Source organism: Saccopteryx leptura, chromosome 2 (genome assembly GCF_036850995.1).
Source record: "Saccopteryx leptura isolate mSacLep1 chromosome 2, mSacLep1_pri_phased_curated, whole genome shotgun sequence".
NCBI lineage: Eukaryota > Metazoa > Chordata > Mammalia > Chiroptera > Emballonuridae > Saccopteryx > Saccopteryx leptura.
The window spans coordinates 134,488,203-134,504,199 of NC_089504.1; positions in this window are offsets into that span (position 1 = coordinate 134,488,203).

The window sequence follows — 15,997 nt, forward strand, 5'->3', positions numbered from 1 at the left end:
GAAGATGAAAACAATGAGCAGGATCAAAAGAGCCAGGGAAATAAAAGAGAATTCAGTTAGAAGGTCCCTGTTCCCACTGGGATAAAAATATTTCATAGCATGCATGTGATTTGGTAGGAGTAATTCCTAGTCTCCTATCAGTGTGCGTAGGTAAAAGGGTTATTTGGAAAGAGTAGCAATATGAGCAGCCTGAATGTAAGCTATTCAATGATTGCCCTGGGAGGGAAAGACTTAAAATTTTGCTTTTATAGAGTTTTTCTCTAAGTCACTAAGTGGGAACTGTACTCAAAATACTGGACATACGAGGCATAGACCTAAATCCCACTGGATCTAATTTAGAGTGATTGACAGCGCCTTGTAGGTGGGGCCCTGGAATGTGTGGCTTCATGGTTGCCTTCATTAGAAGCTTTTATATTCATAGTGTTTTGTTCTTTCTGAAATAATTTATTTACTTCAAATTATCCTATTCATTAGTACTTTTAATACAAATCTAAATCTGTGTCTTAAAAATGCCTGTTTTACCTAGATTTATTCTATATGTTAATTTAAATGTGAATTAAAATCTTCATACATAATAAGAATATTTATTCATTCTGGTTAGAAAAAAATATCTATACTCATTGAAAAAAACTCCAAAGAACACAAGGTGTAGGACTAAAAACTTTTTCACTAATTATCTCCACCCAAGGTAATAATTGTTCCAGTTGAGGTCCATAAATATCCCTGGAGCGCCTCCTGTGGGTCAGGCGCTGGGACAAGTTCTGGGGATAAAACAAGGAAGAGGACACCGCTGCTACCCTTAAGCAGTCACCGTTCAGAACTGCTTTTCAACTGGGGACTCACATTGGAGTCATTTAGGATTCTATTTAAAAATGCACATCAAGCTAAGAATTCTTCAGCTCTAGAATGCCAAGAACCATTAAGAGATCATTTTTCCTTTCTTAGCAAACTTTACTTACAGGAGTGCTGTCGGGTCTAGTACGGTAGTCAGAGGACATCTGTGGGGAAATGGCTTTTAAGAGGAGGGTGGGATACAGGAGACAGAGTGTTCTACTCAGAGAGGAAACAGCCTGCTGGAAGGCCCAGAAGCAAGAGGAAGCTTGATGTATATATGAGAAACAGAAGCAAGGATGGGAGGAAGTTCAGTAGGACTGGATCTCAGAGAGTGAAGAAGTCAATGGGCCTCATCCTGGAGTACCTGAATGGGCTGTTCAGATTTTTACTTTTATCTTCAGGAAAATAGAAAACTCTTGAAGTGTTTTTAACAGTAGGGTGACTTACATTATGTTTTTGATAGATCTTTGCCTGCAGGGTAGAGAATGGGTTAGAGAAATGCTAAACCAGACACAGGAGACCAGTTACAAGTGTTGTTGCAGTAACTGAGCTGAGAGATGACAGTGGCCTGCCCCAGCCATCAGCTGGCTAGCAGCAGCCTATGGGCCAGATCTACGCGCTGCCTGTTCCTGTGCTTACACAGTTCTGTGGCTGCTTTTGCACTACAATAGTGGAGTTGAGTAGTTGTGCCAGAGACTGTTTGACCCATAAAGCCACAAATATTTTCTATCTGGCCTTTTACAGAAAGAGTTTGACAATACCTAAACTACCCAAAGGTGGTGGCACTGGGGGAAGACTATAGATAAGAACTATTTAACAGGGATACTCAACGGAACTTGATGACTGATTGGTTGACTTACATATCTGGGTGGATGAGCATGTCACTGACTGTGGCTGGTATTGTGGAATTGGAATGGTGTGTGTGAGTGTGTGTTTGTGTGTGTGCAATGGCTTTGTCTGTTTGAGGACAGTTAGAATTCACAATGTACTTTTGCTGAAAAATGGCGTTGGTGAGTCTTAATATGTTATATACCCAAAGACATGAAAGTTGTTTTTAATATTTCTTCATAACTTCAGAAAGTATGAGTTGTATTTTTCCTATTTATTAAGTAAGGTATATGCAGGGAAGAGGTTTTTGATCCACTGTATATATGCTTAGTCTGAATATATGATCTGTCTAGCACACTTCCTATGTAATCCCAGAGGTCTTGTGAGGGGAACAGGACATTTAAGTGAAACTGAAGCTCTGATCCTCTATCTCCTTCTCTGAAACCAACAGAGAGATGATTTCCTGTATTGGGAAGAATCTCACTCTCCAACTTGGGGATTTATGATTCTGTTAGTTGCATCTGTTTATTTTGCTTGCAGCCAATTCATATTGGTTTTAAAGAAATATAAGTGCAGCATGAGAGGCAACACTGAAAAGACAGAGGAAGGAAAACTTTGGGATATGGTAAGGGTGAGAAGAATTAAGGACAACAGAAGTTATCTGGGTCTGTGGGAGGAAAAAGGCTGCTCAAAATACAAAGACCAGAAAGGTGAAGAAGTAAAAGGAGGAGCGGAGGGAAAAGTTTTGCAAAACCTTGTGGAACCAGGCCTGAATCCAGTCCAAAATGACCCCTGATCTCATCCAAGTACTGTCCAGCCCCTTTACAGTTTGTAAGATGTGATGGAACCGCAGGCCAAAGTGGTGTGGCCGGAGGCCATGGGCCTTAGGGAAGCATCTTGCCAGTGGGGAGATGTGGGAAGACAGTGCGGAGCTGGCCAAGCGCTGGTCTCTCATGCTATGTAATGAAGGCTAAGTGACAGACGGATATCCACTTAACTGCTGATTCTGTCTCTCCACACCCTGTTATCATCCTTTGACTGCTTTGAAAAAGGCAAATTTTGCCAGAAAATATGTTTTAGGTTAGTTGATTTTTTTTTTCCCTTTGGTTCTCAGTCATTAAACAACTTCCTTTTTCCCTTCGGTTGATGTCAAGGTAAAAGCTTGAGGTGGTGCCATTCTGGAGCTGTTCATCTTGCCCCTCCCCCCACCCCGAGAGTTCAGATGGTGTTTTAGGAACCGGTCAAGAGGGGATATTGACTCTGAAGACAAAGAGGCAGTTTCCACACAAGGAGCCATCTGAAGCCCAAGAGGCTTTGATGGAGTGAGTGAGTATGTGTATCTGTGTGTATGTGTGTGCGTTTGTGTGTGTGTGTGAGACATTGCAGAGGGACTGGGCTCAAATGGCTTATCTCTGATCACTTGTCTCTACTTGTGGGTGAGCTAGTGTTGCACTTGTTCCAATCAGTTTGGTTTTTCTGTACTTTTGCTTGTGGGAGCTCAATAAATCCTCAGCCATTAGGGTTTGAGATTAGAGGGCTCCAAGCAACACAGGAAGTAATTGGTAGGGAAGAGGCTAAAAATTAAAAATGACCCCCTTTTCATGAACTCTTACTTTTATAGAAGTAAGAATCTCTCTTTTCCCAAAACAAAACAGACCCCCCAAATTTTGGTTATTTTTCCCTTATTTATAACCTTTTAAACACTAACAATTTTATCTAACCCATGTAAACACAACCCAAAGCAGAGAGGACTCTGGAAATGGAGAGCAAGAATATCATATGCAGTCATTAAGCAACTGCAAATACTATAATTGCAGGGTGACTTGATGCTGTATAGGAGTAAACAGAAACAAGAAATGTCCCCAGAGTGGGAGCCTGGATGGAGGGTGGGCTTTCTGAGTGCCAGAAACCTATCTGCCATTTCTGTGAAAACCCCATTCCAGCGAGGAGGGTGCAGTGAAGGCGAATGACTGAATTATTTTTCTGTATAAGCTTCATTTGCCACGATGTTGAGCTCAGCCACCTTGTACCTTTATTCGTTCTTTGCCTATCCCTCTGTCTGCTGCCTCCTTTTCTTTCTTCCTTCCTCATTGTGGAGTATCTATGATGAGTCTAACCTGAGCAAGTACAGGGAATACAGCTATGAATCAGGTAGACACACCTTTATGGAACTCATGAGTACACTTCTGGGAACTTTTTCTTATGCTTTAATCCTTAAAAAATGCTCTGTATCAAATGTCTCCAAATTAAATTGCCAATCCTTTGAGAATTACTATGTATGTGTGTGTGTGTGTGTGTAGGGACAGAGTGTATCCAAAATCAATATTAAAAAAAAATAACTCCCCAAATAATATTGCTACTTATAATATGCAAATTTGAGCTTTATGGAAAATTCACTATGAGTATGATTCACTATCATGTCAAGTCAAAAAAGAAAGTTTTATTTACTATTATAAATAATATATCGATAATACCATCATTTTCAGTGGAGATGCTTTGAGTAGTTTCCAGAATCTTTGGATGACTGCCCAAGGTGTTATGTGGGTAAAGGTTTGTCTTTCAGGGGTTCTAGCAGCAAATGAGGGGGCGCTTTCAACATGAGGCCTCCATCTTGGAGAAAGGAAAGCATAATTTTTGGGTGACACCCTGTCTATTTTAAATCATTGGAGAGGGGAAAAATATTTGTCTCCAAGACTGTAATTTTCCAGATGACGCCATATTGTTGCACAGTTGCCATACCATGAGAAAGAGCATTCTTGTGGTTTCTGTACTGGAAATCCTGTAGGAATGCTATTTCTGGCATCTTTTCATAATGAAGCCAGGCAAATACGGGGAACAGACAAGCCAACCAGATAGAGTCTGTGGTCTCTCGGCATTTTGGAAAAGTCCCTGCAACATGGCATTTTTAAAAATAGGACTTCTCAGGGTATGAGGTGTTGAGTGGGATGGATGATGAAGAGTAGGGGTGGAAATATTAGCCCAGGTCATATCTTGGATTTTTGTGTCATTATTCTCAATAAAAATAATTTAGTACCTCCTATTGTATCTTTTAGTACACATATACTATAAATATCTCTTTTCAGAATAAAATTTTGATAACTAGGGAGTTTTTTTTTATGTTTCCATTTTAATAAAAATATAAGTGATTTAGATGGATAGATGGCTCTTCAATAGTAGTTTTTCAACTGGAGTTTGGTTCCTGTGACAATCTACTTTCTGAATCTGAGCTGAATGTCATATGTAAATCAGTAATACCTGATTAAAAAAATTGTACAGAACTTTTTCTTTTATTCAGTGAGAGGAAGGGAGGCAAAGACAGACTCTGGCATGCCCTGACTGGGACCCACCTGGCAAGCCCACTAAGGGGTGATGATTTGCCCATCTGGGGCGTTGCTCCATTGCTCAGCAACTGAGCTCTTCTTAACGCTTGAGGTGGAGGCCATGGAGCCATCCTCAGTGCCTGGGCCAAGTTGCTCCAATTGAGCCATGGCTGTCGGAGGGGAAGAGAGAGAGAGAGAGAGAGAGAGAGAGAGAGAGAGAGCGAGAGATAAGAGGGAGAGGGGTAGAGAAGCATATGGTCACTACTCTTGTGTGCCCTGAATGGGAATAGAACCCAGGACATACATCTGCCAGGCTGATGCTCTACCACTGAGCCAACTGTCCAGGACTTTTATTTTTTTAATAGAAAAATCATAGTAATTTTTAAAACTCTGGCAATATTTCGCCCAGGTAACATTTTTCTCTTCAACTTAGAAAGTTACCTTACCACTTCACCTTTAAATAACACCTCTTGAAAATACTTCTAAATTGTGTGTGGTCTTTTTCCTCTGAGATGAAGATATTGATAAAGAATGCACAACATTCTTACAAGGCTGATTAACACCTAACTATGAAAATTACTTTGAGGGCAACACTATTAGAATTAGAAGACATTTCCTGGGAATTTTTGACACCTGAGTGTGGAATTAAATTGATCTAACCCTATCACAGAATTACAGATGACTTCAATCTCATTCATAGCAAGCACGGTATGCATGCCTTTTTGCCAAATGTTCTTCAAATACAACTTCTGCCTCTCCACCTTTTCTCTCTCTCTCCTTCCTCTTTCTTCCCTCTCCTCCACCTGTCTTGATAGTGATTCAATAACAGAAAAATAGAAACAGCCCAAGCTCAGTCCCCAAGGGTCTCTCCTTTCCTGCTCCATGGTGCTGTGGGTAGTCAGGGGAGATAATCTGCTTGGCCCCAAGGGGAGGGTGCAGAGCACCTGGATGGTCTCTGGCAGCTATTGGGGGCAGTGTCGACAAGCTTAGAAGACAGCTGAGGTCTGAGTCCCCTGTGTCAGCAGGAGGACCGCAGTGACTGGTGCAAAGCTCTGGATAGCGGAGTGAAGGACGGTGCCTCCAGAGGCCCAGGGCTCTGGAAGGTCTAGGGCAGGGGTCCCAAACTATGGCCCATGGGCCGCATGCGGCCCCCTGAGGCCATTTATCCGGCCCCCGCCGCACTTCCAGAAGGGGCACTTCTTTCATTGGTGGTCAGTGAGAGGTCAGCATCCGCATCCTGTGCTCCTGGAGTACTGTATGTGGCAGCGCCGCAAAGCACAGTGTCGCTCACGTATAGTACTACTTCCGGTGACGGAGATGCACACGTCACGGCTCGGGAAGTGCGTCATATCACTTGTTACGGCTAGCAGTGACAAATATGGAACCGGACATTGACCATCTCATTAGCCAAAAGCAGGCCCATAGTTCCCATTGAAATACTGGTCAGTTTGTTGATTTAAATTTACTTGTTCTTTATTTTAAATATTGTATTTGTTCCCGTTTTGTTTTTTTTAACTTTAAAATAAGATATGTGCACTGTGCATAGGGATTTGTTCATAGTTTTTTTTATAGTCCGGCCCTCCAACTGTCTGAGGAACAGTGAACTGCCCTCTGTATAAAAAGTTTGGGGACCCCTGGTCTAGGGTTAATGCTTCTAAAACTATTCAAGAATAACCTCTAAATGGAAAACTCCCTCTCTTTGTACTAGAAAGTGTGCTCTCTATCTTTTAGGCTATACTTTGCAAAAAACAAAAAACAATCAGTTCACTGCCTTTATTAGTATCATTAATGTAACTAAGGAATTTTAAATGCTAGACTAGGGAGAGATCCTTTTTGAATCCTAACCTTTATTAGATCAGAACAGAGAGGATGTGTACAGCGAGACTCTAGTTGTCATTTGAGAAACCTGGACTTTTAGGAGAGAGGTAGATAATATTTCTGAAGGTATCTATTGCTACAGAGAGAAAGATGGCAAATTAAGAAGTAAAGGTGTTAAGAAGTTGGGAACACAGAACTTGCTTGAGGCTGTACTTTACAGTTTTCATGAGTCATTTAAGAAAGCGACTACTATTTTTTGAGAAATTATTGACTGTGCATATGCACATATCCCACATTAGTAGGATCTTCCAGTGAAGTTCTAACCTGAGGCTCTTGGGTAGGCTACCAGTCTGTTACATGGCTATTGGGAAGTGTCTGTTAACTACTGACTTTCCTTCCAGAAGAAAGGGCTCTTAGGGTGTCCCTAAGTAAGTTAGAAAATTAGTTTTTTGTAGTGCTCAGATGCCATGGCCTGGCTCCTGATAGATCAGAGAACCCAATGGGATAAGGAGGGAAATAAGAGGACTTTGGGAAAGGTTTGGTCTCCTTAAGCATCATGCACCATAGTCCATCCAATCTGTGGTCACCAAAAATCATTTCCCCCATCCTACTTTCCTTGTGTCACGTATTCTGCCCGTTTTGCTCCTCTCTTGGGTTATTATAAACCTGGAAGACGTTCTCACAGAAACCTGAGAGAGAGGCTGCCAGGGACGAGGCTGAGGTTATTGTGTTTAGAATCCTGGTCAGATTCCTTCAAGCCTCTGCCTGATTTTCTTCTGGGTTGGCCTGTTTCCTTTAATATCCTGGACAATATAATTATTTGCATGGCTGGTCAGAAAGAAATGGCAGACTTCAATAAAAGTACCACTTCAATTAGAGGCACAGAGAGAAATAAGAGACTATCACAATTACAAGCCATCTATTTGCCAGCTGGGCAAGGAGAGAGTGCTATCTCTGCCGGCTGGCCCTCCAAAGAGTTTTCAAGCATTAGCAAGAAGAGTTAGTGAGAAGATCTGTGGTCACAGAGGAATTTGCTACATATCTTGTGGGCTTTTCTGGAGCTGGATTTGTTTTAGGGGAAAATGTGAGACTGGATTAATGCCACTTGTGGAATCTTGATACCTTGATCTCAGCTGCATTTACAGGCCTGAATTTAAACCTATGTCAGATTGGATGGCATTTCTGATGACAGCTTGACCAAAATATTATGAAAAAATGGAAGAAAAAGTACAACTTAATGATAGAGAATTAGCCTCTGAATTTCTGCTTCACCTCTCTAGATGGAAAAACCAAGTACAATAGTTAATGATCTTTTTGTAGCTTGTGGGAGCAAAATTGTGAATGCAGTTTGACTCATTGCACTTCTTGATGTAAAGATTTCATAAGTTCTAATTAGAAAAGCAACTAGACCTGCATGCATCGCAGATAGTTTTTGATTCCTAGAAGTATTAATGTGGTCTTGGAATGTATCACATTTTCTTGAAACTGCAAAATAACCTTCCAGGAAAGAGCCATCTCTTTCTGGGAAGACCTTGTGCTGCACAGTGTGGGTTTGACGAGGATAGATCAATCTGTTAAGATTTAATCATTTTTGCTCATTTAACAAGTTGGGGCACATACACAAAAAATGGCCAATTATACAGAGTTTTCATTATGACAAATTATGAGAGTTACAAAGCACCCCAGCACTGATTTTCTTCCTGTGGCTGATATACAGTATTTGTTTCCAAGCAAAACAATTTGATTCATTTTCTTAATTAAGTTGAACAGAAGAAGAAGAAGAAAAAAAAATCCTCCAACATTTAAAAATTCAGCTTCCTCATGTGACCTTTCACAAGCTGAAGAATGAAGAATATACCAGGATTTAATTACAATGAGCTGGGGGAAATCAAGCCCTCTTTCTGTTATGGAGCAATTAAGTACCTGTCAAATCAGGCAACCCTTAATTTTCCTTGAGTGAAAGCAGTTGATGAACTTAAAACTAATCCTACCCCTAGGCTTGCTTTATGGAAACCCTATAATTAGAAATAGAGTTTCATCTAAACTTAAAAAGGTGTTTTTTTTTCTCAAAACATTTTTACTTTGACAAAAGCTGTTAAATTTTGTGTTTAGTGTAGGGCAGAACAATGTCAATTTTAACCAGCACCAAAGAGCAGATATGTGTGTGGAGCTGTGACAGACAGCAGAGGTGGGAGGGGATGCACATTGTTAGCTAGCAGTTGTTATCCATGACCTCGCTGCTCAAAGTGTGGTCCAGGGACCAGCAAGCAGCATTGGCCTCTCTCTGGAGCTTGTTAGAAAAGCAGAACAGGTCTTGCCCCAGACCTGCTGAATCAGCACTAGCCAGTTGCTAAGAGCCCCAGATACCTAGGATGCACGTTATTGCTTACAAAACACTGGTTTGCAATGCTGACTGGTTTGTTGTGGAAAAGATAAAATTTGAAATAGATAATAAATTGACTCTGTTCTTATGGGTCAAAAAGTGTAGGAGTTAAAGAACAGTTTAATATTTTGGGTTTTAAAATCTAGTGTTGCCAATAGAATTTTTCAAACTTGCTCTTACCTCCAGGGGTTCCCATGAGAAATGGCTTTCCCAAGATTCTGGACTATCTTTTACTGTTTCTCCACATGAACAAGGAGTGAAATCTCTGGTCCACAGGGCAGATTGGGCTCTTGGTTATTTTTCTCACAGGAAATGTAATTTCCATGCAAGAGTGTTAGACTGAAAGTAGTTGCTTAGTAAGTATTTTTTGAATGAATCACTGAATACATTCAGGTTGCAGCTAATTTTGTAAAACAGAATGCATAGAAAGCACTCCATCCTTGACTCCCTGTCCCTTTTCTGGGCTGTCAAAATATTTGTGAATACTTCTATTTTAGTGCCTATTGTTTTGTGATAATTTTTCTTTTCTCTCCTACTATATCATAAGTTATCTGACGGAGTCTATGTTTCCCAGAATCTTGTATAGTGCTAGGAATGTTTGCTCACTCACAAATGTGTGTGTGTTTTAAATTATAGTAAAATATACATAACACAAAACTTAGTTTTAACTGTTTCCAAGCATTCAGTTAAGTAGCTTTAGTACATTCATTTTGTTCTGCAGCCATAACCACCATCCTTCTGCAGAAACTCTTTTTATCTTGCAAGACTGAACCTCTATATCCACTAAATAACTTCTCCCTTCTGACAGCCCCTGGCAACCACCATTCTGCTGTCTTTATGAATTTGACTATTGTAGGTATCACATATAAGGTTCCTGTTCAAGGAATTGTACAGTGTTTCTTCTTTTGTGATTGGCTTATTTGCCTTAACATAATGTTGTCAAGATACATTCATGTTGTAGCATGTATTAGAATTGCCTTCCTTTTGAAGGCTGAATACTACCTATTCCATTGTGTTTACATACTGCATTTTGTTTATCTGATCATCTGTCAATGGCAACTTGGGTTGCTTCCACCTTTTGGCTATTGTGAATAATGCTGTATGGACAAGAGTGTACAAATATTTGGTTGAGCCTCTGCTTTCAATTTCGTTTGGTTTGTACCCAGAGTTGAATTGCTGGATCATATGGGCGTTTTAATGTTTTGAGGAATCTCCATACTGTTTTCTATAGCAGCTTTACTATTTACATTTCTACCAGCTGTGTATAAAGGTTCCAATTGTTCTACATCCTTGCCAACACTTGTCATATTCCTTTTTGATAATAGCCATCCTATTGGGTATCTCACTGTGGTTTAAATTTCCTTCATGATTAGTGACATCAAGCATATTTTCCTGTGCTTATTTGCCATTCACAAATCTCCTTTGGAGACATGTCTACTCAAGTTTTTTGTCATAAAAAATTATTTTTAGGTCTTTGTGTTGTAAAGTTTTTCTCTATTTATATACTTACATATACATATATATAATATATATTCTGGATATTAACCCCTTATCAGATAATTGATCTGCACGTATTTTCTCCCATTCCATCGCCTGCCTGTTCACTCTGTTGATAGTATCCTTTGATGCAAAGAAGTTTTTATTCAGTATAGTCCAATTTATCTATTTTTCTTTTGTTGCCTGTGTGTTTGGTGTCATATCTAAGATATCATTGCCAAATTCAATGTCCTGAAGCTTTACCCCTATGTTTTTCTCTAAGAGTTTTATATTTTACATTTAGGTCTTGTATCCATTTTGACTTTTTGGTGTGTGTATTTTGACTTAGTTTTTGGTAGATGTGTAAAATCCAATTACAGTCTTCTGCATGTGGATATCCAGTTTTTCCAATGCCCTTTGTTGAAAAGTCTACCCTTTCCCCATTGAACAATCTTTGCACCCTTGTCAAAATCATTTGACCATATGTGTGAAGGTTTAATTTTGGGATCTTTATTCTATTCCATTGGTTTATATGTCTGTTTTTATGCCAATACCATACTGTTTTTTTAATTTCTTGTGTGAACATTGTTTTTATCTGATAAATAAATAATTTAGAATAAATGTCCAGGGGTGTAATTGCTGAATTATATGTTTAACTTTTTAAGGAACTGCCAACATGAGCTGAGCCACAGAGGGCTGTGCCTGGCCTTGCGGGCTGAGAAGAAAGCCAGGGTGATTGCAGTAATGGACGCTATGGAAGAGAATGCTGCTTTGATTCCTGTAGCTTTGTAATAAGTTTTGAAATTAGAAAGTGTGAGACTTTCAACTTTTTCAAGATTGTTTTGGCTATTTGGGATCCCTTGAAATTCCATATGACTTCTAGGATAGATTTTTCCATTACTTCAGAAAACATCATTCAGATTTTTATAGGTCAGCAATGTTTTCAGAATGCATGAAGGAAGGAATGAATAAAAGAATGCACTTTAAAAGCTATTGTGTGCCAATAGCTATGGAAAGCAGGTTTGTTACAAAAAATTCTGTAGCAAATGTCAAAAATAACAGATTTCTCCATGAAAGAGATAAGTTTTTCTCACAAGTAAAATTTTGTTTAGATTTTCTTTCTATTTTTATTTTTCGGAAAGATTGAACACAAATTACAATTAAAAGAATAAGAAAAGAATAAAAGTCAAGCAATTAAAGAGGTAGAGAATAAAAAGTTAGGTGGGGGGAAGGGACAGTGTCTCTATTTTGTGCGTTAAACTTAGTTTTAAGTTTCCAGGCAACTCAGCAAAGAGGAAAAAATATATAACAAGACATTGTAGCATCTCAACATCAAATAAGAGCAAATAGTCTCTCTTGTTTATCAAGAGAGAAATTGAATACCTGCCTTTCACCTCTGTCTTTATCTGTATCAGCCCTGATGGCTAGCCATGTGTGTATGTGTGTGGTTTTTTTTTTTCACTCACTTGGAACAATACTATATGCATTATTCTATATCTTGCTTTATTCAGCTAAAATATATCTTGGACGTCTTTGCATAAAGTATATATGGATACACTTAAACATTTAAATCTATGGATATAGCATGCTGTTTTTAACCACCATATTGATGTTGTTTTGAATTTTTGTTCTTATAGTTTTTTTATGAACATTTTTGCACATTTATTTTTAAACCTTTGTGTGATAACTGTCTTTGGGTAAGTTCCTAGAAATAGGATTGCTGACTCATATAAAATACACATATAAAATTTTTATTTATATTGCCAAACCACCCTCCAAAAGATTGCATCAATTTATACCCAGCCAGTAGTATATGAGAATGTTAGTTTCTTTAAACTGTTGCCAACATTATCATCAAATGTTTAATCTTTGCCAATCTATTGGATGAAAAATAATTTTTTGTTGTGTTTGTTGGTCCTTTTATTTATTCCATGAATTATGTGGCTTTTTTTCTGCCCATTTTTCTATTAGGTTGTTTGCCTTCTTTAAAGTTTGTAAGGGCCGTTAATAAATAAAGGAAATTAATCTTTGTCATAAATGTTATAAATATTTTTCTCAGTTATTTATATTTTGGTTGTATTTATAACATTATATAGGGTATTATAATTTTTAGGTAGTAAAATTAGTCAACTTTTTTTTCTGGCTTCTGAAATTAGTGATATGCTTAGAAAAGCTTTTTATTTTACTCAAAGGTTAAAGACTCATTTAGCCATGTTTGTATCTAATATATTTATGGTTTTATTATTTATACTTAAATCCATATCTATAAAGGGGGCTATACTGGCATCTAGATTATAAAATTGCAGGAGTAGGGAGAATTGCTGGTGCATTCTTATTTGTTTAAACACTCTTTAAAGGGGATTATATTAACTGTTTCTGTAAAATAAATAGACATGATAAAAATACATTTGTTAATAAAGTTTTAAGTTATATTAATATTAGAATCAGCACCTTACTCTTACTAAATTATCACAGAATTTTTAATAACTGTTGGGTTCTTATTTTGCTTTTTCTAAATTTAGAATTATGTCACCTGCAAATAATGATAATTTATCCCTCTTTTATTATTTATTTATGTATTTATTTATTAATTTATTGTGACAGAGACAGAGAGGGACAGATAGGGAGAGACAGACAGGAAGGGAGAGAGATGAGAAGCATCAATTCTTTGTTGCGACACTTTAGTTTTTCATTGATTGCTTTCTCATATGTGCCTTGACTGGGGGGCTACAGCGGATGGAGTGACCCCTTGCTCAAACTAGTGACCTTGGGCTCAAGCTCCTGAGCCTTGCTCAAATCAGATGAGTCTGTGCTTAAGCCGGTGACCTCAGGGTTTTGAACCTGGGTCCTCCATGTCCCAGTCTGACACTTTATCCACTGCGCCACTGCCTGGTCAGGCATCCTTCTTATTTTTAAAATTGCATTACATTTTAGTAAACAATGCTAAATAATAATTTTGATACTAGATAAGTTGTTTACTTGGTGTACATACTTATTTAAATATGATTCTGGGTCTTGGTTTAAAGTATATGCAGATAGGTAAAGGCTTTTATTATAACATTTCTAAAAAAGTTAATATATACCATTACACAGAAAAACAAAAGGGTAAATAATGAAAAGTAATTCTCATTTCTCTTTCCCTCATCTACCAAGTTCTCCTTTTGGAGGTATCCATTGTTAGAGACAGACAGCATTTTTCATATTGTCCCAGAAACATACTATGCATTTATAAATATGTGTATAAATATCATAGAATTCTTATTCAAGCAGATCTGTTCTTCTACATTGCAGTCTATGGAGACCATAAGCATTTTTTTCTTTCTTTTTTAATAAATAAAATTTTATTTTAATGGGGTGACATCAATAAATCAGGGTACATATATTCAAAGAAAACATTTCCAGGTTATCTTGTCATTTAGTTCTGTTGCATACCCATCACCCAAAGAGAGATCGTCCTCCGTCACCATCTATCCAGTTTTCTTTGTACCCCTCCCCCTCCCCCTCCCCCTCTCCCTCCTTTCCTCCACCCCCCCCCCCCAACCACCACACTTCTGTCCATGTCTCTTAGTCTCACTTTTATGTCCCACCAATGTATGGAATCCTGCAGTTCTTGTTTTTTTCTGATTCACTTATTTCACTCCGCATAATGTTATCAAGATTCCACCATTCTGCTATAAGTGATCCGATGTCATCATTTCTTCTAGCTGAATAGTATACCATGGTTATATGTGCCCCATCTTCTTTATCCAATCTTCTATTTTTTTTTACAGTGATTAAAAGCCTTTAAGCAAACTCTTGGCCCATACAGCAAGAATCCATAAAAGAGTAGTGTCCTTAACATGTTCACCAAGTCCAAGTTGGCCCCATCACCATGCCAAATCCCTGAAAAATGCAACCCAACCACAGTTCCGTCTGTTAGGAGCTGTCACAGGGAGCAGGAGTCCAGGAAAAGTCCACATCCAGGAAAAGTCCGCATGGCACTGGAAATGTTGTCACCATTCTATACTTTCCAGCTCATGTCCAAGTCCCAATGACCGCTGCTTCTAGCTGGTAATGATTCAGGTAGACTGGAAAAGCCATTTGCAGCATGCGTGGATATGGAGCTTCTGTTCTCTGCCTGGAGAGATGAGACCAGGGTGCTTTTCTCTGGAGCTCTGCGACTGTGGCATGGTAAAGAGAACCTTGGGATACCCTAAGCTGGGTAGCAAAGGTAGATTCATAATAGAAGCAATAGGGGTAATGAGAGCTCTAAATTAGGAGTAGGTCCCAGCCTGAAATATGAGTGGGGCATTGAGGTAGGAGGGATAAAGGAAACACTATATATTAAGCAAAGCAGCAGAAAATAGGACTATCAACACCCACAACAGAGATCTTTGAGGGAAGAATAAAAAACCTGACTACGCCTGACCTGCGGTGGCGCAGTGGATAAAGCATCGACCTGGAAATGCTGAGGTCGCCAGTTCGAAACCCTGGGCTTGCCTGGTTAAGGCACATATGGGAGTTGATGCTTCCAGCTCCTCCCTCCTTCTCTCTCTCTCTCTCTGTCTCTCCCTCTCCTCTCTAAAATGAATTAAAAAAATTAAAAAAAGAAAAAAATTAAAAAAACAAAACAAAACCTGACTATTCAGGCAAAACATAGTTAAGTGGCCTTTGTGCAAATGAGATCAGTTTACCTGCTTCTTGGAAGAAATACCCTAGGCTCATCCACAGTGTCGTAGATGGGGCCGACGGCCCTGGGCACCTTCAGCCTTCAGTGGCAAACCCCAGCTTTCTGGGCAAGGTTAGGTCATAGGTGGCTGGAGCAGGGCTGGAAGAGACTGAACCCTCCCTTAGAGGAGTGAGGGGGAAGCCTACCTTCCAGTGTCCCTGTTTCCTCACAGCAGAGGCATGTAAGCTGGCAGGCTTTAGCTCAATGACCTTCCTTTCCACTATTGAAGCAGGACCCAGATGGCATCCTATGAGACCCCTTTGGGGCGTTGGAGCCTTTAAGGGTGTATCCTAAAAGCTGGTAGTTCCCCTGATCTCTATTGGGCTTTTTCTGCCTCTAGGTATCTTAAAAGCCATGCTCAGAAGATCTCGCTGAGGGGTTTGAGGATCCCCATCTGCCTATATAAATCTTTTCCATATATCTGGAGCTATTTGGAAAAAGACAAAGCAGTGTTATTATTAGCTGGATCTAATAAAGAAGGTAGTAGTTTGCAGGCGAAAAAGATTTGGTGTCTCCTGTTCATAAGCATTCAAAAGAAATGTAAATTTTTTTTTTTTAAGTAAAAAGCATGATATGGTAGACCCGTAAGAGTTCCAGGATATGACTACCCCCTTTAAATTTTTTTTTTAA